Source organism: Stenella coeruleoalba (genome assembly GCF_951394435.1).
Source record: "Stenella coeruleoalba genome assembly, chromosome: 8".
Classification (NCBI taxonomy): Eukaryota; Metazoa; Chordata; class Mammalia; order Artiodactyla; family Delphinidae; genus Stenella; species Stenella coeruleoalba.
Window position 1 is genome coordinate 41,908,556 of NC_137154.1, and position 23,331 is coordinate 41,931,886.

General features: G+C 39.6%; 1 protein-coding gene and 1 long non-coding RNA gene across 5 annotated transcripts in view; one reads left to right on the forward strand and one right to left on the reverse strand.

Moving 5' to 3' along the window:
* FAR1 (fatty acyl-CoA reductase 1) overlaps window positions 1-6,040 on the reverse strand; it is a 74,095-nt gene extending 68,055 nt beyond the window's left edge. For 2 of the 3 annotated variants that reach the window (XM_079928428.1, XM_079928426.1), the window contains exon 1: window positions 5,873-6,040. The gene's annotated coding sequence lies outside the window, so the exon portion shown is untranslated. Of the gene's footprint in view, window positions 1-4,052; window positions 4,151-5,872 lie in introns of all 3 variants that reach the window. The other variant, XM_079928427.1, reaches the window with a different exon arrangement.
* A 375-nt stretch (window positions 6,041-6,415) lies between these two features.
* The window catches only part of LOC307190953, a 61,655-nt gene continuing 44,739 nt past the window's right edge, over window positions 6,416-23,331 (forward strand). For both annotated transcript variants that reach the window (XR_013829560.1, XR_013829561.1), the window contains exons 1-4: window positions 6,416-6,501; window positions 9,757-9,958; window positions 10,789-10,919; window positions 15,345-15,469. This is a non-coding gene — a long non-coding RNA (uncharacterized lncRNA). The remainder of the gene's footprint in view (window positions 6,502-9,756; window positions 9,959-10,788; window positions 10,920-15,344; window positions 15,470-23,331) is intronic.

Genomic DNA, 23,331 nt, shown 5'->3' on the forward strand with positions numbered 1-23,331 from the left:
ACTACTTATCCCTGTCCTACAGTAGATTATTATATCTAATTTCTCTTGCTCAGAACAGTATAATATACAAGTCTCAAATATATTTATATGAAGAAATTTCCACTTCACTTAGATTAGCATGTCTATTGTTGCATTTATCATGCTGTATGGTAATAACAGGTAAAAATGTCTAGGGACTTGTTTCAAAATTAAGAAGGAGGAGGGGAGTGGGTGGAGATACAGAAAAAACAAGATTGACCACAAGTTGAAAAATGTTAAAGCTGGTGATATGCATATTATTATATTTTTATGTTTGCAATTTTCCATAATACAAAGTTTAAAGACATTGGCCTCGCCTATTAGAACAGAGAGCTTCTTAAAGACAGGTGCAGGAGCTTTCCTCTTTGTACATCTGCCCAGTAGAGAGCAGTTACTTTGCTAAACACATTTCATTCTTTATGTGAAAGGCAGCAGTACTATCCTTCAATGAAACTTCAACAACTCTTTGATGGTATTTTATTTAAACAATTCTTTTATTAACCCAGATAAAACATATTCATTCATTCACTACTTACTGGTTACCTACTTTTCTCAGATACCCTGTCTTGATAAATGGAGGATATAAAAAGTAATTCATACTCTCTAATAAATTAAGAATCTGACAATACCCTCAAGGATCCATGGGAAAAAGGGCAGGGAGGGAAGAAAGGGAGATAAAGGGAAAGAAAAAATAGTAAAAAGCAACAAATACAGTATTTTAAGAAAGGGCTCTAAGGCATTCACATTTTTAATTAGAAAGAAGGCATACAGTTTCTTTAAGCTAGACAGGTCTAAAAGTTCCCCTCCCCACTCTATTCTACAGATGAGGAAACTAAAGCTCAGAGAGGGGAAGTGACTTGCCTCAAGTTACACATCAAGTTGCTAACAAAACCAAAAGTAAAATTCAGATCTGCTCATTCACAGTGCAATGTGAATTTTCTACATAAAAAACTTCCTCCTACCCCATAATATTCACTACCTAAAGAGAATGACTATTTTATTATTAATATACACTTCAATTCTGTATTCTACCACACTAAAAAAAAAAAGCAATACACTAAGTAAAGGGAGGAGGCTGGGTAGAAAATGCAAACAAACTGCTAAGACAGTTATACATGAATACTATATGCACATACCACACTTCCTTAATTCTGAGACACATTTGACTTTAAGACATAGTATCCATTTTGTAAACATTTTTTAAAAAATATAGACACCGTAAAATCTTCATTTCAAAAAATATTAAAATGTGAAAACACACACCTCTAAAGCAATAAAATATAACGCACCCTATAAGACACAAAAATCACTATCATTTAAGACCCCATGTCACAGGCACAAACACACAGAGCAAGAGTCCCATCTTCTAAAGTAACGAATAGTTACTAAATACCTAAGGCTATGTGGCATTTTTTTCAGTTGTCTGTATTAATAAACAAGTCCTTTTTGCCATACATCTCATATGCATGAGCTCTGGAGTCAGAGAAAGCAAACTGGAATCTCCAGCTCTGCCACTTAGCTCTCTGGCCTTTGGGAAGTTACTAATTTCTCCAAATCTCATTCTCTTCATAAAACAAGATAACCACCTTAGAGAATTGCCTGAGAATTAAATGTAATAATTTATTTAAGGAACATAGTACAGTACCTAGATGAAATATTAAGTTTCCTTCCACAATTCCTATGGACCAAATGAAATTAAAACTAAAAACTACGTCCCATTCTTGACTTATAAGATTGGAATAAATCTGTACTAACTACTAGGGCAAATACTACTAATTTCCTTTGGAATAATTATTTGATAAGAAAAGCTTATTTTCTTGAAATTTCTCTCTTTTCTTCTTCAAACTGGGAACAGAAAACAATGACAAATTTTAAGTGTTTAAGTTAAACTTGTTATATGTAAACTCAGCACTTTCATGCTGCCTTTACTGAACTGAGACTCTAAGCCCAATACAAACCCACTGAAGAGAGGAACTATAAGCCTACGTGTGGGAGGAGAGAAGGGTATAAGGTCAAAAAGACACATTTAAAATGACTCAATGTATGACTGGTTTGGTTTTTTTTAACCTTAAATTCATTTATTAAACAATGTTCAGAAAAGTCAAGACCATATCTCCATGATTCAGGGTGCTTTAGTAACCTGATCCCCCAGATTAAGCAAATGTAGTTTCAGGTTGTTTCCAACAATAACAAGTCATTGCCAAGATGGGACTGTGCATAGCAAAGTGGCTCATATGCAGTAGACACTGAAATAAGACCATCTTCTCTCCTACCCCAAACATAGTACAGACTAGACCACCCACATATTCTCTCACTATTAGTTCATTTTAGTTGAATGATTTTTCCCCACTAATGATAAAAATAACAATGCTTTTTTTTAAACTTGGAAAAATACAAAAAGTACCAGCATTTTTAAACTACCCATGATCTTACCAGCCAATAACTAAAATATTACAAAAGGACATACCAACATCTTTCCTATGAATTTGACCATAATTATGATCATACCAAACTTTAAATTTGTATAGAGCACTTGCCACTAAACACAATTAACTACCAATCCATATGTTAGTATCCTCATTATGGCTTTCTTAAGACCAAATTCACACTGTTTTTCCTTACTTAACTCAATGGTTTCTTCTCAATCTTTCCTCTTCTGAGTATCTACATATTTTGCTGATGATCACTTCCTCTTTCTTAAAACTCTATCCTAAGTTTCCCTAAACAGTATATTCCTCAGTGTCTACAAAAGTCTCTCCAACTAATCTTTTTCTATTTCTTCACTGGCTCTCTTCTGTTAACTCCTGACAATCTCTAAAACATGGCTCAGTCCTGACTTTGAATTTGCTTGTCAACCTTGAATCCCTAGCACTTAATAACACAATGCCTGGCATGAAGCAGATGCTCAATTTACGTTTACTTACTGACTTTGCCAACCCTGACCTGCCACCTACTAGCTGTGTTACCTTGGTTAAATTAAATCTTTCTGAACCTCAGTTCTCTCATTTATAAAGTAGGGATAATCAAAGGAAGATGATGCTTGGAAAGCTCAAAACAGTTTCTGGCACAAAGTTGCACCCAATAAATTTTGCTATTATTATCAACATAATCTAGTACAGGAATCAAAAATATTTATTATTGGGCTTCCCTGGTGGCACAGTGATTGAGAGTCTGCCTGCCGATACAGGGGACACGGGTTCATGCCCCGGTCCGGGAAGATCCCACATGCCACGGTGGCAAAGGCCACAACAGTGAGAGGCTTGTGTACCGCAAAAAAAAAAAAAAAAAAAAAAAAAAAAATTTATTATTATATACGGTTGAACACCAAATCTACTTCTCAATAACCTAATTTACTTTCACCATATTCCTCTTATCATAACTATCAAAAAACATTTTTGTACTCTTCACCACTTATCTCCAATCCATCATCAACTATTCTAATTTTTCTCTCCTAGCCACCATACAAAACCATCATTTATCAACTAAGCTATAAGAACAGACTTAGTTGATTTCTACACCTTTATATCTTCATTCATGGGCTTCCCTGGTGGCGCAGTGGTTAAGAATCCACCTGCCAATGCAGGGGACACATGTTCAAAACCTGGTCCAGGAAGATCCCACATGCTGCGGAGCAACTAAGCCCGTGTGCCTCAAGCAACTACTGAGCCTGCGCTCTAGAGCCCGCGTGCCACAACTACTGAAGCCTGCACACCTATAGCCGGTGCTCCACAACAAGAGAAGCCACCGCAATGAGAAGCCCATGCATCACAAAGAAGAGTAGCCCCAGCGCACCACAACTAGAGAAAGCCTGCGCGCAACAACGAAGACCCAACTCAGCCAAAAATAAATAAATAAATAAAATTATTTTTAAAAAGATCTTCATTCGAATCTTCAATCCTCCTTAAAAACCATTTTTAATTTGTCACTCTTGTCCACAGTTGCTTATAACATGTCCATACTACTGGAATGCCATCCTCTTATCTTGCAATAACCCATGTCCCAACTCCTAGTTCAAAAGATGGCTCAACACTCACCTCTTCCAGGAAACTTTCCCTGATTAACTCCACACCACTCAGATTACTTCTCTGCTCCGAGTCGCCTCAGCCCCTCAGCACTTAGGTACTCTGTTATACTAAGAGTAAAATGTGATCAGTCAATAGCATTACCAAGGAATTACTTCCACAAAACTATTTCTACATCCTAAAGAATGGTCCATTACCTATAATGCTTTGTTGATTTGGTTAATTAGGAAACATCCTATATGACAAATGCCCTCTTTGGGTTTTGTCCTTAACACTATACTACTTCATGTTGGTAAAGAAGCACTTAACTCTTCACAATCCTTTTGTCCTATCCTCAGGCAGAAATAATACCTCAGTTGTATCACCTCCTCCTGTTTAAATCCAATGGAAATGTAGTAATGGACCATTTTCTTTTCTACTATCTTTTCCCTGCCCCCAACCTCTGTCCATACCCCGCAAATAAAACTTCCAAAGCTTTAAACAGAAAGGTAGTAGCAGTGATACCACGTTTTTCTTTCCTGTAAGTGAAAAGAACTTTGAACCTATTTAGCTACAAAACTCTTCCCAAGGCTGAAAAATTTCCCAACAAGCATGATGCATAATCAAATTCTACATCAAAATGCTTGATTCTTATAGAGTAAGACAATTGTACTTATGTTCACTCTTACTTGTGTTACTGTAAGAGATCTTACATCATTTTTATGAAACATAACTTTTGAGAAACTCCCCTGTATTGCCGTTTTCGCAAAGTATCCTGTGATGTTGTCTTTAAACTAACACATTCTACTTTTTTTTGATATAAGAATTAAGCGATTCCTCACTGCCATCCAATCAAAAGCAAACAATATTTGTGCCATAGCTTGTGAGAAGATGAGTTCGTGTGCTGCTGAGGCAAAACAATGAGATGAACTGTCACACGGGTGGGAGAAGGGTTGGGGAGGAAGGAGGAGGGTTGGGGAGGGAGGACAATCAACCTCAGCGGTGAGAGTTAACAAGTCTGAGAGTTTGGCCATCGATGAGTAGTGAATGAACCTATGGACCTGGCTGACTGACTCCTACCTGACAAAACCGACAGTTATTCTTGCTGACTTACTCATAAAAGATCCACACCCTTCAGTTACCATACATAAACCTACCTCGTTTGCTCCTCGTATACTTTCTCCTAACTGGCCACCTAACGCTTTCTAGTCTAACAGCCTCCAACCACACCTCACCTAAAACCTCTGCCTCTCAGTCACCTTCCGGCTTTAGTAAGTGCCTCTTACTCCAGATTCACGTGTCCCAAGCCTGTCCTCCCTTCACTCCCAGCTGATTTCCCCCCAGTCTCAATCAATGCCTACTTCCAAGAGGCCAACCACACGCCCCGGCTCCGCACCTTCTCCCCGGGCACCCTTTTCTGAGCATCACCCTATTCCCATCACTTTCTTCGTCCCCAGACCCAGAATCCTGCCATCACAGGCCTCCTTTCACTGCCACCCTCAGGCGCACAAACCTGCTCCTCCGTTAACTACTCCGCCCCACCTTCGCCACCTCTACGCGGTCTCACCGCCCCAGGCGGCGCCCCCAGGCTCCGCGTCTGCAAACCAAGCCCCCCCTATGGCACCGCTCTCAGTCCCGGCTCTCCAGAGGGCGGTGGCCCCGCCAAGCCTCGCAGAGACCATCCGGGCAGAAGCGGGCACCCCCCGCTCTACGCAGCCGTGGGCGGGGGCGGGGCAGCTGGTGTAGCCCCCGCCTCGGCCAGGCCTGCCTCCCCGGCTCCCAGAGCCGTGGCCCCGGCCAGTCGAGGAGGGACCCGCAGCCCGCCTCTCCCGCCCGGCGTCCCCGCCTCTCACCTAGACGCAGAGGCTCGGGCCTCGCTTTCCTCCTGGCAGTCCAGAGAGGGCTCTGTCGCCGTCGGCGTCGCGCTCCCTTCACTCGCTCTTCCACCGCCCCCGACCGGCCGCTGAAGAGCAAACGGGCGGTGGCACGCCCATTGGCTGCGGCCCGCGCTCGCGTCAGCCGGCCCCGACACGGACCTCGGAATGTGACTGGCTAACGCGGCGCCTCTTTTCCACGTCTTGTCCTGATTGGCTCTCTAGTGCCCCCTTACTAGGAGGACCGCTCACCCTCCGCCTGGCTTCGGCCTCCCACCCCCTCAACCCCGTTTCCATCCGGGCGGGAGGAGACGGGAGCGGGCGCGGGTGGGACACGAACGGCCAATGGGAGGGCGGAGAGAGAGCCGGGAGGTGGGCTCTGCTCCCGGCCAGCTCGCGGGGAAAGTTCATCCAATGGTCGCGCGCCCCACACCCGGAGCTCACGAGCGCCCCCGCCGGCAGCTCGCGTTCTGGCGGGTCGCGTCCAGGGCCACACCCGGGCTGCCCGTCGCTTGGGAGCGGCGCCCACTGGAAAGGTGGGGAAGATGCGGCGAGGCGGCCGCGGGTGACCGCTGGCAGCCATTGTGGCGTGCTCCCGTGCTGTCTTCGTGAGTCCCGACGTGCCTCTTGGCGGGGCTGGTTTGGGTCGGTGAGAGCGGAATCGTGGCTCTGTGGTCCCCTGGAGCCTCCGCGGGGTGCCCTATAGAGAGGGAGCCGAGCGTGCGTCTCGTCCAGCCCCGCGGAACTGTGGGTCAAATATTTCCACTTAACACTGCTTCCAGAGTAATTGCATACAAAATTTATCCGTGATGAGAGAAATTAGAATAATGGTTATCTCGCGGGGGGGAGGAGGGGAAATGGAAAGGGCACAAGGGAACCTCACGGAAGCTCGGAGCGTTCTGCCTCTTGATCTGGGTGGTAGTTACCGAGGTGGTGTCTGCCTAGATAAAACTTCACCGAGTCGTACACTTAAGATTAGTTCACTCAACGCACTTTATGTATAATATCTCAATTTTTTAAATGATAAAAGGATTGTGAGAAAAACTCTAATATTACCATAACCGTAGGCTCCATGGGACACCCATGGTATAAACAATCCCACTAGGATTTAGCTATCGTTCAAAAACTAGAAACCAGAGGAAGAAAAAAAGGACTGTGAGAATTTAAAGTGAGTGAAACCTCCTGGCACGGTGAATAACACTCACAGGTTGGTGCTTTAAGGATGAGCTAAGATGGTTCAGAATGATTTTTCTCTGAGGATTTAGAGCCTGTTTCAGTGCCTGACACTGTTACCAGAACTAAAGCACCCATGGTGCTGCACCCAGTTGGAAACTACAGAAGTTTACGGAGCTGCGTACTTTACTTTCATTTGAACACCATGGCTTCTGCCTTGGAGGAGCTCACAGTCCAGCACCAAGTACAGTCACCCTCTGTATCCGTGGGGAATTGGTTCCAGGACACACTCTCCCCCCGCCCCCCCACAAATACCAAAACCACAGATGTTCATGTTCCTTATGTGAGATGGTGAAGAATCTTTGTTTCTGAACTTGACATATAAAGTTAGGTAAGATAGTATTTTCCACAGAGCATAGGATATAATAAGGACACAGACATAAACAGATAATTCCACTATAATGCAGGATGAAGGAATACATATAAACAGGATCTTACCCAGCCTAGGGAATTTAGGGGCATCTTCTTAGAAGATGCAGAATTAAGTTAACCACTGCTAACATAACCACTGTGCACATCCTCCCACATTCTTTAAATCATCTCTAGTTAACTTATAATACCTAATACAATGTAAATGCTATGTAAGTAGTTGTAAATACAATGTAAATGCTGGGTAAACAGTTGCTGACAAATAGCAAATTCAAACTTTTGCTTTTTGGAACTTTTCTAGAATTTTTTTTCTGAATATTTTCAATCCACAGTTATTTGAATTCACAGATGTGGAACCCACGGATACTGAGGCTGTCGATACAGTCATTCCTGGCAGAGGGCACTGAACACAAAACTAATACAGCTGCCTACCCTCAGGGATGAGTCATTTCCCTAGGCTAGGCAAGATGTATGTGTGTCTAAAACCCAGGCCATTAACAAAATTCTGAAATATCCAGGGTCAGATGAAACACTTCTTAGCTATAGGTCAATAATATTCTTCCCAAAATAGCCACAAGAACTATGGGCCAAATGCTAGCCTGTGGAAGGGCATCAGCAGCAAAACAAGTTAAAGATTACAGGATTCGTGTTTATTAACTCAGTCATTAAGTTGTTCATTTCTGATAAATACCTTTGTTTAAAGTACTTGTCCCTGAACTAGGCACATAAAGTTAGGTAAGACAGTATTTCCCACAGAGTATAGGGTGTAATAGGGAGGCAGACATAAACAGATAATTCCATTATAATGAAGGATGAGAGAATATATATAAAAAGGATCTAACCCAGCCTAGGGAATTTAGGGGCATCTTCTTAGAAGATACAGAGCTAAGTTAACCACTGGTAAGGTTTATCACCATACCATAAGCAATTAGGCACTATTTCTGGAGAGTACTTTCATTACAAATTTTTAAATTTTTGTGCAAATACCTTCATTTATTAAAAATAGTTATATGTAAATATAACAATATAATAGCTATATATAAATATATAAATTAATACTTAGTTCTGAGAAAAACATGTGAAGAAATTAAGTAATTGCTTAATGAATACATTATGACTTTCAAAAATAACTTTAGGGTTGCAAGCTTAAAGGCATTCATTTGATTCAAGTCGATGTGTATGTAACATGTCCCTCCAGCAGAGACCCCCCACAGATGGGCAGCATGCATTCTGGAAGAGGACTTAAAATTAAAACAACGGTTTACTATCCAAGATGGTACAGTCTCATGGGCATGTTGTGTGGCTCATGTCCCTTGCAGTGCACCACCATTTGTACGTGAATTCCAAGTCATATATCTATAAAAAGTGACTAATAGTCTTCACAAAAGGTAATGAAGGATTTTGCCCAGAGTCTAACGCTTAAAATATAGTAATACCAAAAAAAAGTAATAATTCATTCAAATGCTTTTCCCATCTCTTTTCAGCAAGAGCCTCGAAAATTGGGCTGCCATATATTGGAATCTACTACATTGTAATTTTATTCACGTATGGAACACCTGTATATACTTTTGATTCTTGCTACAGAAACACAGTTCTGTAAATGAAGGTAAATTATACCAAGCCAAAAATGTATTACTATAGTTTACAGCCTAAGGATACCATACATTACTGAGAAAATAAATAGGAATAGACACCAAAAACACATATGTTACTCATAAACTAGTTATAGCTATTTGTGCATTCCCTCAGACTTCCATAACTTCTTTAAAAACAGAAGTCAAGTAAGGTCAAGCATTAACTTTTTTATGCAAACAGTACCTCTTCCTGCTCTGAGGAAATACTTTTCTCATGGCATGTGTCATTTTCTAACTCATATGATATATTGTTCTGCCAATGTCTCATTAAACATAGTTTTGTTGAGGTTCTTCACTCCATCTTTACAACAACCCTATGCAAATGTTCATCTATTCATCTGAATTTTGTAGAAGAGAAAATTGAGGCTCAATGAGACAAGTAATTTGCCCAAAGTCACACATCTGTTAGGTGGCAGAAGTGGGATTGAAATCTAGGTCTATTTGATGGCAAATTCCATAATCTTTTTACTATGCCACATTTGCCTCCTCCAAAACAAGATCTGGTCATTTTGCCTTCTCCTCCATACATCTTTGTGTTCCTCACGATGAGTAGCACAGAATCTTACGTACGTCTCTCATGGAACTCATGGTGTTAATAATTCTTTTCACCATGCTTTATCTTTACAGATTTCATGACAAAGGAGAGTGTGAACTATTTAAAAGTAACTACTTCTTTTGACAAAACTAAAGGGAACACAACTTTGTAGTTGCAGTGAAGAGCCCATTACTGCTATCTAGAATGCATCAGAGATGCTCACTTTCATAGCATAGACTGAGCACAGCATAGAAAGAGTTTCAGGCAGCTTTTCTCAAGAGAGCCAAATTTCTGGTGAGTACAGTTACTCTCTGCAATTCATTTGGTGATCTCTACCTTGTTCTGTATTCAATTATGACATCCAGAATTGGTCTGCTTTAAACATATTGTTAAAGCTTGTTATTAAAAAGCAAACAAAAAAATTCTACCAAGTTTCTAACATTTCTGCTAATACATCAGTTGTCAGTCTGAACGAGTACACACAGGTTTCTGTGGTTTCATTTCCTCATCTGTAAAAGAAGGGTGAAACTTAATGCCCAGTATCTGTTCTGAGTGTTTTAGAGATCTGTGAAATAAGTTTGGTTTTCACCTGGAGGCGAATCATCTGACCCTCAGTTATTCAACAGCTTTAATCTACGTGGAACAAAAATAGAGCTGCTGTGTTCTTGGCTCTTCTAAAATATTCCTTGTGTCCTGACCACTAACTTTCTGGTTCTTGAAGAGTGGCAGAATATGCCACCCCAAAATATGCCACTTTAGCATAAGGATTACTTTGAGCTAAAGTCACCTAAGAAACAGCAGATGCAAGAAGAGCCTTCTAAGCTCCCCTTTTCTTCCTGAAAACAGGAGATAAAAGCTCCCATGTGAAGGATGCTCTTATACCAGAAGAAAAGAAACATTCTTCAGTGGCAAATCAAAGCCGAGTATCCTGTATACATAGACTTTGTTAAAATAATTCGTATCTTCCTTTAGCCTCCCCATATAATTTACTTTTTCACAATTGCCTTTATTTGTTCAACCTAGTATAAAAGCCTGTAGATTTTGCCATTTCTTTGAGTCTTCATTTAACATAAATGTGTATACAGTTCTACTGTTAATCTGTTTTATGCCAATTTAATTCTCAGGCCCAGCCAAAAAACGTTAAGAAGATAGAGGTAAAAATTTGCCTCCCCTACAGTTTCTGGTTATGAGGTTGGGATTTCAATGGTTGGGACACTGAGAGATCCTGGGACAGCTGACAAAAAGCCAGCAGAAGGTAAGAATTCTTACACATCAGTCCCTTAGATCTCTGCCTGCATGGCCCAACCAAAGCAAGAATAATGAAAGTCTCTCCTTATCTTTTTCCCTTTCTAAATGTAGCTTGGCAGGAGAAAAAGTATGTAAAACTTAGTTCTTTGAGTTGTGACCTTTGTATTTGGTTCTGAGTACCCATTCGTTATAATCCACAGCCTCCTAGTCTTTGTTTCTTTGTCTCTGTCTTTAGTGGTGCTTGTCATAAGGAGGAAAATCATAAAATGAGCTGCACCATTCATCTTGTTTCACATCTTCAGAGCTTGGCTTTGTGACCAGGGAAAATATTCTCTCTGGTCTCCACCAGCTGGACTGGACAGTACAAGTATTGGCTTGAGTCAGGTAACGAGCCAGACAGGGTGGAAATCAAGACACAAAATGACAAGCAGCATTCTCTTTGTCCATCCTTGCCACCTCTCAGAGAAGTGTGTCTTAAGAGAGATTCCAGTTTGTCTTGAGAGATTCCAGTCCATAAGAAGCCTTGGTTGTCTGACCTTTGTTGTCTTCATAGTGCTAGGAAGCCCTTATCCTAATGTCACCCACCCGATGCCACAAATGAGCTGGTCTATAGCTGGACACATTTCAAGTTCCTGTAGGAAACAAGAGACACCAGTTTCACAAACACTATTCTTACTGCCTGTGACAGTAAAGCTCTTTGCATTCTTAGGCTAACTCTGGGAGTGAACTTTCTGGATTTTGGGAGGGCTGCGTCTTTTGTACTGTCTTTGGGGATGCCTCTCATGTCTGTGGCTAAGCCATAAAAGGCTTATTGGTTTTGAGTCATAATTAAAATAGGTATACTCTTGAATATTTGGACTTCTATATCTAAAAGGATTTTTTAGAAAGCTCCCACCCTATACAATTATCCTACTGTTACCTATGGGAAGGTCAAATTGAAAGGAAAAAATTAATAAGATGAAAATAACTCTTGTATAAGTTAGTAAATTTTGTGTTTCTATATTTATACCTAACTCATGGCTAAGGTTTAAAATGAAAACTGTAAGATCTCTTTTTGTATATGTCTCTATATGTCTATGTATACATGTAATATTTTTCTACCTCTGGATTATACTGCCAAAATTACTCTGTAAAAGAGTTCTATTTAATTGGTTTAAAAAAATAAATGCTTATATAAAGTATTCCTAAAACTCTCAGAAATATAGAAACTAACCCAAATGTTTCTCAGGTTCACAGGATCTGGGATAAAAGCTTGTTTAAGTCATGTCTTCAGAGTTGTCAACAGTAAATATAATGAAAACATAGCACTTATTCTATTTGGGTTTACTAGTCAAATGAATTTATGTTATCTCTACTAGATGTTTAAGATTGTAAAATTTTAAACTCAATTTAAAATCAGGACGTATAGTAAAAATAAATTGCTTGATGCATGTCAAACACAGCAGTACATTAAAAAAGTTGGAGAGGGCTTCCCTGGTGGCGCAGTGGTTGAGAGTCCGCCTGCCGATGCAGGGGACACTGGTTCGTGCCCCGGTCTGGGAAGATCCCACATGCTGCGGAGTGGCTAGGCCCGTGAGCCATGGCCGCTGAGACTGCGTGTCCGTAGCCTGTGCTCTGCAACGGGAGAGGCCACAACAGTGAGAGGCCTGCGTACCACAAAAAAACAAAACAAACAAACAAAAAAAACTCTCACTAAATGCCTGATTGTTCACATCATATGGAGATCTAACTTAGATGAGCTACTGCTCTCACCTGCACCACTGCCTCTTTAACTAAGACACAACTGTTCAAATAAACTGACCTATTCTCAAGACTAATTCGAGGAGAAACAGAATAATCTGCAAGCTCAGATTCTGCACTATGAATCTTTGGGGTGAAGTTTCACAGGGGAGGAATAAAAAGTGGCAGAATATACCACCCCAAAATATGCTACTGTGACATAAGGATTATTTTGAACTAAAGGCACTTGAAAGAATAGCAGATGCCAAAACAGCCTTCTAATCTCCCCATTTCTTCCTGAAAACAGGAGATAAAATCTCCCAGGTGAAAGATACCCTTCCTATACCAGAAGAAAGAAACATTCTTCAATGGGGAATCAAAGCTGAAAGAATCCTGTATAAACAGAACTGTTAATTCTTATCTTCCTTTAACCTCCCCATATAATTTAGTTACTTTCCCACAATTTCCTCTCTTTGTTCAACCTAATGTAAAAGCCTGTAGGTTTTGCCATTTCTTTGCGTCTTCATTTTCTTGTCAGAGCCCCCGTGTCACGTAAAACATATAAATTTGTATACATTTCTCCTGTCTTATGTCAGTTTAATTCTCAGGCCCAGCTGAAAACCCCTAAGGAGGTAGAGGTAAAATTTTGCCTTCCCTACATTCTCAAGTGTCTCCTCCAGACCCTGTTTATTGCTAACAGTGTTCTGGTGTTACCTGACTCACAGGTATTGGGAGGAAGAGGAACAGTATTTGTAACATTTCTTTAAATACCATCTGCTGTCTTTTTTCCAAGTGTCACTGTGGAAAGAAGTAACCATCTTGCTGGCCAGTTTCTTCCCACAACTGATTTGGTGGTCATTTGCCCTTCTTTTGTGGGTGGCATTGTCATTGTTTGGAGCTCACTTTGGGGGCAGTAGTAACTCAGTAGGACCCTGAGACCTGGAAATTATTCTTTTTTTCTTTTTCTTTCTTTTTTAGGGATTTACTCTCTTTGCACATTAGTCAGAACCGAGCTGCTTCAGATGCCCAGAAGTGGGAATCACTAGTTCATTATCTGTATTAGAACATCACAGCATGTTCAAGGTGTAAACCACAGACTCTGTCTCCCCTATGTCCTGCTCTCTGGGTGGTGCTTTTTGAGAACTGTGCCTAAAGTCTCTGAGATCAGTATCAGCTCACCCTTGAGCTTCTAGGGAAAGCCCTCTTCCCAGAAACAGTTGAAACAAAGGGCCTGAACTGGGAGAACCTCAGACAGCAAACCACATCTATGTGTAAAAAAAATCTGTCACACATGTATGTGACACACGTGTATGACTCTTAAGGAAATAAAACTTATATTTAACTCAGTTCCTAATCACTTATTCTCCAGATCAGAGAACAGTGCGCAGATTAGGTTCTCCATAAAAGAGCCATTTAACCACTCTGCAGCCAATTGTAGGTTTTTTCTAATAAATTAGTCAGTGCTTGGCTTGAGAAGAATAGAGCAGTGATTAACAGTCCTGACTCTGAACACCTGGGTGTAGAATCGAAGCACTACGACTTACTATGTGTGTGACCCTGGGCAAGTTACTTACCCTCTGTGCCTCAGTTCCCTGGGGGTAAATGGAAATGACAGTAATAGCACTTACCTCATAGGGGTGCTATCAAGCTGAATGAGTTAATATTTTTAAGCTTTTTATCACAGTTTCCGGCACATGGTAAACCTTATCTAAACTCTTACCTTTACGACTGTTAAAATCCTAAGGGGGAAAAAATAGAATGAAAGACTTCTCAGAACCAATAATAATGTCTTCTGTTTTTTAAAGGTATACTAACATGCCAAAGACTTTATAGGTATTATTTCCGAACCCCGCAACAGGTAGCTATTGTCTCCATTTTACAGGGAAGAAGTGGAAGACTGGGAAATTTAATTTCATTGCCTAAGAGCACATAACTGAGTAGTGGAGCTGGGAATTCTAACCAGGTGTGCCTAATTCCAAAGCCTGTGCCCTTCCACTGTGCAACATTGTCTCTTAAAATTTATCTGATCATTCATTGTTTTCATGACTCAACTCTAAATGCTCTGCATTCATTTATATCCACACTATTTCAGAACTGGTCTAAGTCTCACTTTGCCCATCCCCTCTGTCTTTCACAAGTAGGAAAACTTGAGTTCTTAACAAACAAGTGGCTTTCCCAAGACTAATTACTTAATGACTGTTAAGTAGCCATTGAATACCAACTAAACATTTGCCTGTAGGGAAAGGAATGAAGTTATGTATATTGCTTACCACAGTGCCTTTCACATGCAATCAGCACTAGGTAATTTTTATCATTGTTCATTTATTCATTAATTCATTTAGCAAGCATTTGTTAGGCATTTCTGACAAGTCGAACACCTGGGAATACAAAAATTAACAAGGTATGATTCCTTTTGAACGTCATACTAGTCTTTCAGTACAGGAGCCATTAACCACATGTGGCTATTGAGCACCTGCAACGTGGCCGGTCTGGAGTGGAAAATGTTATAAGTATAAAAAACATGCACAATTTTGAAGACTTAGTACCAAAAAATAAAATACCTCATTAATAAATGTTACATGTTGAAATGATATTTGGGATGTATCAGGTTAAATTAAAATATTTAAATTCTTTTAATCTGTTTCTGTTTACATTTTTTAATGTGGCTGCTAGAAAAGTTACATGTGGCTTGCATTATATTTCTATTGGACAGCATTGGTCAAGACAGCAGAAAAGATGAACCAACAGAATGTAAGTCCAATGAGAAGAGTCACTAGAACATCTGTGGGAGCACAGAGGAGAAACTGCCCAGGAGTCAAGAAAGTTTTCACAGAGGAGGTAATATTTGACTTGAATTCTGAAGGGTAAGTAAGAATATTGTCAGGTGAGTATTTTCTAGGCAGAAGATGAGCATGTAGAATGTCACATAAACATGAGAGAATAACCCACACATTTTCAATTTGGGGATGGAAGAATGAGAAAGGAAGAGAGGAGATTTAGATGTCCATAACTTGGGCAATGGTAGTGGGAATTCATAAGACAGGGCCGCAAAAGATATCTCAGAAGTAGAACTGACAGGACCTGGTAATTCATGTCAGGGAAGCAACAAAAAGAGAGGGATCAAGAGAGATGCCCAGTTGTATTTGTACATGGCTATGTAGTGACATCTCCTTCTGTTCATTCACAAAATATTTATTGAAGGCTTACTTACGTGCCAAGTAGTAGGTAGTAGTGCTTAATGGGCTCCTGGTACAATGTCTTAACGTTATGTGATTATAGGGATCAGAAAAGAAAGTATTAAATCCACATTTAATTACTGGCCCACTAACGAAACTTTTATTTCTGTGGAATAATCTTATTTTCAGGGACATTAAATGGGCAAAGTTCTTGTGCTAAGGTGAGAGTGGCAGTTCCTCCTCTAATGAGATAGAGCAGGAATCTGATCCCTGAGGGGAGAGATCAATCCACAGACTGGCAGGTATGAAGTCTGATGATATAAAGTTTAAGAAAGGATGTGAAGAAACAGGAGCTCCTTCATAAACTGATTGCAGATTAGTACGTTGCATTTAGAAAAGCAATTTGGCAGTTTGCAGTAAAACTGAAAATGTACATTTTGTAGAACTTGGCCATTGGATTTCTGTATCCCTGAGCACTGTTCTGCAAAGCAAGGCTCTACCACCCCAGGCATGTGTGGGAAGAAAATGTGAGAACTTCTATAGATGTGTTTTTAAAATATGTATATATACAGAAATGAAAAAGAAATTGAGCTTTACTAAAATTTATTATAAGGATTGAAGCTTGCGCGTTTATTCAGTCTGTATGTCAGATATCATATGGATGCTGACAACTCCCAAATTTAAACATCCAGGCTTATCCTGTCCCCTGAACGTTGCCTACTAAGTATCTTCACTTGGAAATATGTGAGTACGTTGAAAAGGTGGAGAGACTAGGCAGTTAATTCATCATTCATTGATAAAATAAATGAATCAAGAGATAGTGGTATATGCTTATTCTTTAGGTTTATCAAGGTAAGTGACAGAATTCCATCTTGAGGTGCTAGAAGCAAATCTTTCTTCAGTACCATTCCCTGGAGGTGCTGTTCTCTTCCCTCTGACAATGAGAGTGGGCCTTCCGCATTACTGGCACTGGTGCAAGAACAGCGTAACAATGGAGTAAGGGTGTGGGATGGTTGAGGAGCAGGGAGAATAGGGGCTGACCAAAGGCTGAAACATGAGGCAAGAAATTAGTGTACAAAGAACCTAAAGAAAGTTCTATGGAAAAGGGTGAGGCATTATTTCAGGGAGTGGGAGAATTAGGGTCTGAAGCTGTATTGGGATGGAGTTTACCCTTTCTCATTCCTTCTCCTTCTCATAAAATCCCAACTTGGGAAGTTCCCAGTCCAGTCAGCCTTTCTTGACCATGAGGGTAGTGTAAAAGTTAGGAAGGAGGTGATGCAGAAGGACATGGTGTTGACTAATACCGTGGCAACAGCAGGTTGGACTTTTTTCCCCCTTCCTTGCTTGCTTTCGTCTTCACCTCACCTACTGTGAGCACAGTATGGAACGGGGGACCAGAATGAAGAGGAAACTGAGTCAAGGCCCTGGGACTCTGGCAAGGATCAGCTCCCAGAGAGAAGAATGAGGGGGGTTAACTGCTCATCCACAAGGTAAAGGGAAGGAAATTTCCCACTCTTTACCCAATCCTGTGAGAGAAATATACAGAAGTCAGGCATTTCAAGGTCCAGGCTTGTCTGTAGTAATAAGACAAAAATTCTCTCAGTCAAAAATCACCCCATCCATTTCTCAAAGTTAAGTGTGTATTTACTGTAGGAAACACACACACACAAAATTATATGTAATCAAGTTTGAATAATGAAAAGGAAACAAATATTCAGCAACTTTACTTTTCATTGTGGGTTACACAGAAGATGCTCTGCATGCCTCTGCTTGATTCACTAACACATTTCTGTTTTTAGTATAGGGTTTGGTGAACTTTGAGTGGAAAGAAAAGCTCTCAGTTACAATAGTTACTAAAAATTATTGACAACCAGGTTAGAGTCATGTGGGCCAGAAGAACTTGATGTTCAAGGCAAAGTTTTAGAATGGATAAAAAAGCGAGAAAGAGGAATGACTTCATACTTGAAATACAAATGACATGAGTACTTCTCTCTTCATCTCTGTAAAGGAAAGTGGCAATTCAGGTTACATAAGCCTTCAAACATAGAATGATAAGGAAAAGCACAAGTAATGTACACAGAGATTAAAGAAAAATGAGTTATACAGGAGGGAGAGAATCAAGTTCTTTTCTTTCAGCACAGTAAAAACCTGGTAGAGGCTGTATTCTAGAGTCATTGTTTATTGGTGTTGTGCCCTAATTTTTCTAGGATACAGCCACAACACTTACTTAGTAAAAATATCAAGGGAGCTGAGGGAATCTCACTTTTTAAACTGGTATTCATGTTATTCAAGAAAGTAAAAGGGATGCCAAGATATCAGAAATACCTTGTATATAGCTGGTATGGTGTTCCTGGAGGTATCACTGGGAGAGCTGACTATTGGCAGGCCTAATGGGCTGGAACAACAACGTGGATAAAGGGGTGCTGGGAGTGGGGGTGGGGAGGAATTGGAGAGGGAACCCACCAGACTGTAAGGTCTGAATTTGAGGCTTGCTAGTCCAGAAAATAGACTTTGGACCCTAGGATGAACAAGTTCTCAGTGAGAGATTCATAACAGAATCTTCTGAGTTGGTGCAATTAGCTTGAATGCTGGATGATTGATTTATAATAAGGGGATATGTCTTTCTAGTGACATTATGCTCCTGTGCCCTCTTCACTGCATTCCTTTCCCAGGACCACAGTCCCTTGTAGGCTGAATCAACATTCCGAAAGTTGTTGAATAAGCAGGGAATTCCAGTCAAAGCATATAGTTAGACCTGAGGCATATTTCAACCAGCTCAGGCCTGGGGAAGTATTCTTGACCCACAGAAGAACGTTTTTCTTGTACTAGGCACTCTGTCAGAATTTGCTTTTCAGAACCACCTTATACTTTTGGAATAATTTTAGATTTACTAAAAAGTTGCAAAGGTAGTATCAAGTGTTCCCTTGTATCCTTCACCCAGCTTCCCCTACTGTTAACATCTTAACACAAACACGGTACAGTTGTCAAAACTAAGAAATTAACATAGTTATAATACCATTAACCTTGCACTTTATTTTTATTTTACCAGTTTTTCCGCTAATGTCCTTTTCCTATTTGAGGAGCCTACCTGGTATCCCATACTGCATTTAGTCATCACGGTTCCTTAATCCCCTCCAATCTTTGACAGTTTCTCAGTCTCTTTGTTCTTTATGACTTTGACAGTTTTGATGAGAGCTGGTCAGATACTTTGAGAATGTCCTTCAATTTGGGTTTTTCTCCTGATTATATGAGAGTTACGAGTTTTGGGGGAAATTACCACAAAGGTGAAGTGCCTTCTCCGCACATCACGTATCAGGAGGTATTATGATATCAAAATGATTTATTACTGATGATGTTAACCTTATTCAGTTGGTTAAGGTAGTACCTGCCAGTTTTCTCCATTGAAAGTTACTATTTTTCTTTCCCATACTTTCTTTGGAAGCAAGTCACTAAATCCAGCCCACACTCAAGGAGAGGGGAATTATCTCTACTTCCTGGAGGAGGAAGTATCTACAAATATTGTTTTGAATTCTTCTGTAAGAAAAATTTGTTCTTTCTTCAGCACTTACCTATCTACTTATTTATTCAATTGTTTATATCAGTATAGGTTCATGGATATTTTATTCTTTGGGTCATAATAGAGTACTGTCATTATTTTGTTGCTCAAATAGTTCCAGCTTTGGCCAAATTTTTCTAGCTTTGAGAGCTATTTCAGGTTGCCTCCAGTATCCTTTTATTGGAGAATTATACTTAGAAACCAAGGTTTGGGTCCTGGGTGTGCTCATTGCTACTGAGTTGCCACTGTTTCTCAGCCCACTCAGTGAACAAAGCTAGTAAATGTGTGTGTGTGTATGTATGTGTGTACATGTAGATACTAACCCATGTAAACACACATATATATGTTTCTGTATCTGTCTACATATATCTTAAAATAAACATGAGTTCATACATTCCCAACTCTAATACAGCACAATAGGATTAACTCTAGCCTCTTTCTCTGTAATTAATTTTTTAACTATTATCTGACAGTTGGAAATCTGCCTCCTATTATCTACAACTTATTTAATTCTTCTACCCTAGTATATATATAAAGCAGTTTCAGAAATGCTAACTCATGTCACTAGTTTTGTCTTTAGCCTTAAAGTATCCAGTCAAAACATGGTTTTCCAAAGTTACTTGTTAGCTCCTGTTTTCCTCACTTCCTTCAGTCAAGTTATATTATACATTTGTAATACAATTATGTTCATTAGTCATTGTCTGCATTCCATCCTGGGATCCCTGGGCATCCTGGTTGGTATTTTTGAAATTTACATGCAGAAATTCACTATTTGTGATGCATAATTCTGTGGGTTGTGACAAAGATACAAGTCATCTGTCTAAAACTACAGTATCATATAGAGTATTTCCATCACCCTATAAATTCCCCTGTGCAGCCTATTTGTAGTCTGAACTGCTTTAAAATACTAGTTTTTCCTATTAATTGATTTATTCACTTTAACTATGTAGCTGTTCTCAGGGCCTAGGAGACATTTTGCTGGCTTCTTATATGTGTTGAGTTGATAGGTTTAGGATTCAAAGAGCAGCATTCTTTCTCATTTCTAAAATTTTAGAAGGCTCCTCACTGCTGCTCACTCCACTGCCAGGAATTAACTAAATAGCTCACCCATAAAATTATAATGACCCAAAAATTGCTTCTGAAAGACTAATTTGGGACTGAACTATGAGACCGTTCCATCCTCCCACTTTGCAATATCATATCAGAGTAAGATATAGAAAACTTTGTTGGAAAGCAAAGATTTATATTTAATCTATTATTTGCAGTTGGTGAGGACTTAGTATTTGTGTAATGAGTAACTCCCAGGGCAGTTGGTAAGGGTGCTGCTTTTTCAGACATGAGAACCCAGCCTTCAAATGTCAAAAATGGTCCACTCAGTTTAGATGTCTGTCTATAGTGGCTTCTTGACCTTTCTTGGCCAGTCTCGTACCCTTCTAGAGTTTTCTGAGAATATGGTGAAAACTATGGACTCATCACCCAGAAAAATGAACACACATCAACTCAAAATGCTGTATGTAATTAGAATGTTTCATGGACCTCCTTCCCCCACCTGAAGATGGGAGACCCTCTAGAGGTCCATGGATTCCAGATTAAGAATCTTTATCTAAATACTAGTAAGGCAAATTGATGAATACAAGGGATTTGTTGTTAATTAATGAGTGTATTCTACTATAGAGTTAAATGTACATGTGTACATTGTGATGGTTAATTTTATCTGTCAACTTGATTAGATTATATGCGCAGTTGTTTGGTCAAACAACAGACTAGATGATCTGTAAGGGTTGTTTTTTTTTAACATGTGATTAACATTTAAATCAGTGCAATTTGAATAATATGATGGGGCCTCATTCAATCAGTTCAAGGCCTTAAGAGCAAAGACTGAGGTTTCCTGAAAAAGGAATTCTCACAACTGCAACATAGAAGCCTTACCTGAGTTCGTAGCCTGCAGCCCTACAGAGTTCTCAATACTGCAACATCAACCTGAATTGCCAGGCTGCTAGCCAGCCCTACAGATTTCAAACTTGCCAGCCCTCCCATACAATTTAAGGAATTGTACGAGACAATTCCTTAAAACACACACACATACACACACACACCACCTCACATATAAAATCTCCTATTGGATCTGTTTCTCTGGAGAACCTTAAATAATACATACATCAAACTGTAACAAATACACAGTGAATTCCCATAGAAATGTCCAGTTTTCTTACTGTGAAAAATGATGAAAACGCTTAATTAGTTTTTAGCTAGGTATTGCCTCTGTTTTGATCCAGTTTTGATTCCTGTTGTCTTTGCATTGTCCAAGTCTTGTAGATGATCTTTGCTTTGTCTCATGCTGTTCTTATTGTACATCAGCCTGTACTTGGATGCTCTAATGCTGCTGTAACAAATTATTCCAAACTTAGTGGCCTAAAACAACTTAAATTTATTATCTTATAGTTCTGGAGATCAAGTCTCAAATGGGTGTCAGCAGGGCTACATTCCTTCTGGAGGCTCCGACGGAGAATCCATTTCCTTTCCTGTTCTAGTTTGGGGAGGCCATCTGCATTCCTTGGCTATGGCCAACTTCAGCTCTGCTTCTGTTGTCACATTTCTTATTCTGACTCTGACCCTCCTGCCTCCCTTTTGTAAGAACTTTTGTGATTACACTGGGCCTCAGAGGATAATCAAAAAATATTTGATTTTTTGATTATTTCATGACAATTTTTTTATTATTTCATGACAATTTATTCATATCTTAACCCCTTTTGCATGTAACATTTACAGATTCCAGGGGTTAGGACATGGGTATCTTTGAGGACTTATTATTCTATCTACCATAGATGTCCTTTTTTCTAATTTATTCTCTGTTTTACTTAACCTTTACTTTTGTTCATAAAGTTATTTACAAAGTTCACATTGAGGACTGTTTTGATTAGTTCATTTTCATAGGTTTATTCTTCTTATACTCTGCAGAAGTATTTTTCACTTGTTAAACCCCAATTACTTTTCTCTTTTTCTGACTGCATGATTTTGAAGCATTTCTCTCTATATATCTAGGACCTCTACATTCTCTCTGAGTTCTATTTTGTCCTTTGTATGGCAAAGGAAGGACAACTTAACAACCCTTTTGGTGAGAAAAATAAATTATTCATTAGTATTCTAACTGAAAATGGGTTTCCTTCCACTAGACAATGGTGTATGGTTAGGTAGTGCAATTACTCCACTACTATTCTCCCCCTATATCCTTGCCAATATTGGTTTTGGTTTGATTTTGGTTTGAAGTTGTAACAACCAAAACTGTTCACAGATATTGCCAAATGTCCCCTGGAGGTCAAAATCACCCTCAGTTGAGAATCACTGTCTTAGACCAATCATGACAATCCAGTTCTCCTTTTTCAGTGACTTATTTATGGAAAAGCATATGATCAAGTTCTGGAAAAAAGAAAGGAGAAGTCCATTTAGGGGTTGGGGTGGAAGGGAGAGAGGTTCTTAGGAAAAGTTTCTTTTCTGAAAAAAAGAGAGATAAAAAATGATAAGGCACTTTTAGTGCATCCCCTTCCTTGTTGCCTGGGATGCTGGTGTGTATAAACTTGAATTTTGGAGCTGTGGCAGCCATCCTGTGATTTTGAGGTATGGCAGAACAGAAAAATGGGAAGAGATTATATCCTCAAGGACATAGTTAAACTGCAGAAATAACCTTGGAGCTGACTACCTCTAGATACTAGACATGTCAGATAACAGAAAGTATTTATTGTTTAAAACACTGTTAGTTAGAGCTTCTGTTATTTGCAGGCAAAAGCATCCTAACTGATAGGATTAAAACATGACAGAAATAAGGATATGCATTAAACATTCTCTGCCCCTGCAAAATACCCAAATGGTGAAAGTTTAGATGAGTGTGGGATGTTAAGGAAGAAACATCTGGAACTATTTAAATACTTTGCAGAATAAAAATGTTCATAAGTACACCTAAGGAAAATTTA